The sequence below is a fragment of the Chrysochloris asiatica genome, unplaced genomic scaffold, assembly GCF_000296735.1.
Source record: "Chrysochloris asiatica unplaced genomic scaffold, ChrAsi1.0 scaffold00426, whole genome shotgun sequence".
Taxonomy (NCBI): Eukaryota; Metazoa; Chordata; class Mammalia; order Afrosoricida; family Chrysochloridae; genus Chrysochloris; species Chrysochloris asiatica.
This window is the reverse complement of record NW_006408944.1, coordinates 912,631-917,031: the sequence shown is the minus strand read 5'-3', so window position 1 is coordinate 917,031 and position 4,401 is coordinate 912,631.

Here is a 4,401-nt window from a genome sequence, read left to right as displayed (position 1 = left end):
AAGCTTTACTCTGCCTTCTTGCTTCGTTCTGCCTTGGCTCTCTTGTGCATGGTTATACTATACTCAATAAAGCATAGGTAAACATCTTTCTGGTGTTTTCTACTGACATCAGTGCTGGAGACAGCATACGCTGACCCTGGGTTGATCAGTGGCAGCCCCATTAAACCACCTCTGAATATAATCAGTTTAACCCAGATGCTCTTCTTCCTCCTGAAAGTATATAGGAATATTAAGAACAATGTAGCATTTTAGGTATAGATAAATGAAGCCCGGTGCCTGAGATCTTGCTCTCAAACAAAAGTTTGCAAAGTGTACAGAGACAGCTTGGCTCCTTTCAGGAACCTTGCTTTATGTTATGTATCCTTAAGAAACTGCACGTTGCTACTCTAGGTCATTTAAGCCTAAAAATTAATATACAACAGCTGATTGAACCTTTTTTCTGTAAAAATAAAAATGTTAGATTGTTAAGAAAAACTGTGAAAATATCTTAACAGTTGTTCCTATGAATCATTATGTCCTGTTTTGAATGATTAATCACATTTCAGTTCCGTATCCTGTCTTAATCACATCCTCCCTTTGTGACATCCTCCCTGAGTGAATTACATCCTTCCTATGTAATAAATCACTCCCTAATAAAGAGAATAAAAGGCTGAGGTAAAGTGAGTTCTGCAGGCAATGCTGTGCAATGCTAGGCAAAATGTTTGCAGATCTGTCTACCTGCCAGCTTGCATCATATCTGTGTGTCTGTCTTTTTTGTATATATTTCATCTCTCTCTTTCTCTATCACTTTCACCGCCAGATCTCCCTTCTTCATGACACCCACACTTCCTTGTCAAGGCGGGACCCCAACATAGGACCTCGACACATCAGCAATGATATTCTGCTGGATCTGGTCAGCACCTCTGACAATTCTATGTCAATGTACTGCTGCAGCCGTTTTTTAATTATCTTTAGCAAAATTTTATTTACATGCAATATTAATAATGTTGCCCACATTCTGCTCATGCTCTTCTCCCTTGATGGTCCTATGGAATGTAAGATTAACTACTCCCTCTTTTATGTTACAAAATTTATACCTTTACAGTTGTGTCAGTCACAATTAGTCATGATAACAATTACTCACTATTGAATCATAAGAATCTTATCTCCATCTCAGTTCAACAGACCTGTTTAGACAAGATGAAAATTATTCAGTGGGGACTTTACTTACCCCCCACACTCTGAAAATAACTCCCTCTTGAAAACTTGTAAGCCAGTAACTTCATGCTTTCACTTCATGCCTTTATAGCACCACCATTTTAGGTAGCCAATGTCTAAGTTGTCTGTCCCTATCAACCCTGTGTACCAAGGGGATAGGATTAATCCTTGATGTGAAGACTCCTTCCCTTTCAGTTGGTCGTTTAAGCTACCACGCCCATATTACATGCATAATTTACATCAGATTGTAACAATTTACACTTGTTTCCTCTATAAAAAAAATTAAATCTTCCTCTAGTTGAATACTAACCAACAAGCCATAGAAGCTAGATCAAATGAGTACTATCTTCAAGTTTGGGTATTCTTGTGCATCTCCCTTCACTTTATATCAGCTGGATGCTTCACTCAGCTCTAGCCCTTCATGGCTATGTCCTTGTCCAAGGGCTTAGGAGTCCCCAGGTCTCACCATGCTTCAGACAAACCAGTCTTTCCCCTTCTGTCTTGTATTTCCAGGTCTGTGAGAGTCTATGGAACGTGGTTGAACTCAGCCCATATCATCACCCCATGCTTCCACTCACCAGTAGACCAATGTGGTCACCAGCAAGTTTACATGCCTCCTTGTTTGTTCCCTTTGAGTTTCAGTCTTGAGTGGGGAGTGAGTTGTCTTAAAGGGACTTGATTGCTTGCCTTGATAGCTCCCTGACTTACAACTTGCTTGTTCTTGTAGTGGCAAGTCAGACTGCCATTTTAGTTTTGGAATTTTTCTTGATGGTCTCTCTTTCAAGAAGTATCTTCTGTTCCTCTAGCTGTTCCAGACTCGTCTGATTTTCATTTCAAGTGGGAATTTCCCATCTCACAAGGTTCTGAATGGGGCTCCAGGATCCAGCTAAAGTCCTTTACACTACAAAGGTTCTGCAAGAAGTCTGTATTTCTAGAACCTCTTTTAATTATCCCAGTAAATTATTGGCTAAAACAGGCTTACAAGCTTTCCATAATTATGTTTCTCAACATTCCTTTCTATCCCACTGAAGTGTCTATTTTATAATAGTAGACAAGGGAAACCAATATTCATAAAATAGCCAGGCATCTTAACATAATTTGCCCTCTTTTACCCATTCAGACAATAACTTGATTCCTGTATCACAGAGCCCTGTTCTTCCTATTTACCTGTGTCCCCTTTAGTTCATGCACACTTGTCTAAGTGTTCCCCTATGTTCCTTATTCTTTCATCTCCCTTCCCCTTCTTGTGTACTGCCCTCCCCAACACCCAAATTATGGTGTGTCTATCCCATAACCTGTGCTCTACCATCTCCTTCCTCCTACTCCTGGTAACCAACAAAGATTTTGTTCTTTTTTAGTATGGGTATCTTTTCTTATGCTTTTACAGAAATGGTCTTATGCAACTTTTGTCCTTTTATGACTGAATAATTTCACTCAGCATAATGTCTTCAAAATCCATTCATATTATTCATATTATGTGGTGGCCTGCAGCTTCCTTGTTATTCTTCAAGATAACATAATATTCCATTGTGTGTATGTACCAACGTTTGTTTATCCATTCTTCCACTGATGGACACTTAGGCTGTCTCTATCTTTTTGCTATTGTGAATAGTGCTGCGATAAATATTGTTCTGCATGTATCTACTCTAGCTCTGATAGCGTATTGGTTACAAAGCAGGATGTGAACCGCAAGGTCAGCAGTTCGAAAGTACCAGCTGTTCTGTGGGAGAAAGATGAGGCTTTCTGCTCCCATAAAGATTTACAACCTCAGAAACCCTGTACAGGGTCACTATAAGTCGGAACCAATTCCATGGCACAAAACCACTACCATATACTAAGTAGAGGAATTGCTGGATCTTAAGGTATTTCTATTTTCAACTTTCTGAGGAAGAACCATACTGTTTTCCAGAATGAGTGGACCATTTTGCATTCCCACCAGCAATGTAGGAGGGTTCCAGTCTTTTCACATCCTTGCCAACATTTATTGTCCTCTGCATTTTGGAACTTCACTGTTATAGCTAGTGTGAAATGATATCTCATTGTTGTTTTGATTTGCATCTCTCTAATGGCTAATGATTGTGAGCATTTCTTCATATATTTGTTGGATGACCAAATGTCTTCTTTGGTGAAGTGTCTGTTCATGTCCTGTGCCCATTTTTTAATTGGATTGTTTGCATTTTTCTTGTAGAGGTGTTGTAGTTTCCTATAGATTTTAGAGATTAGTCCCTTGTCTGATATGTCATTGCAAAATATTTTTTTTTTCCCATTCCATGGGCTCTCTTTTTACTTTTTTGGTGAAGTCTTTTGAGGCACATAAGTTTTTAATTTATAGTATGTCTAAATCATCTAGTTTGTCTTCTTTTGCTTGTGAAATTCTCACAAAGTTTGGTAGTCTATGTGTGCTCTGTGTTAGAGCACTTAAATTTGTCTCTATTTTTTCATTGATGACCTTTATGATTTCAGGATTCACATTTAGGTCTTTAATCCATACTGAGTTATTTTTTGTTGTTTTAATTGGCCTTCTAGATTCCTATGGCCTTTTTGTTTATTTATTTAGTTATTTTAAGTTTTTATTGTGTATTGTGTGATAGTTTATATGGGAGAGCATCGGTTTTATACTAATTTTTTCATTGCAGTGATTACAATCATCTGAGTTGGTTTATGTATATGATGAGAGATAAAGGTATTGTTTCAATCATTGGCATAAGGATTTCCAGTTCTACCAGCACCATCTGTTGAAGAAACTATGTCTTTCCCATTTAATGTACTTTCCCCTTTTGTGAAGGATCAGTTGGTTGTATGTGAATGAATTAATTTCTGGATTCTCAATTCCATTCCATTGATCTATGTATCTTTCATTGTACCAGTACCAGGCTATTTTTACTAACGTAGCCATGTAGTGAATTTTGAAATCAGGGAATGAGAGACTTCCAACTTTGTTCTTTTTAAGCAGTGCTTTGCTTATCCTGGGTCTCTTTCCTTTCCATATAAAACTTGTAATTGCTTTTTCCATCTCTTTAAAGAATGTCATTGGAATAAGGATTGGGATTGTGCTATGTGTGTACATTTCTTTGGGTAGTATTGGCATTTTCACAATGTTATGTCTTCCTTTCCAGGAGCATGATATTTGCTTCGATTTTTGTAAGTCTCTTTTGTTGTATTGAATAGTGTTTTGTAGTTTTCTTTGCATAGGTCCTTTTTTCC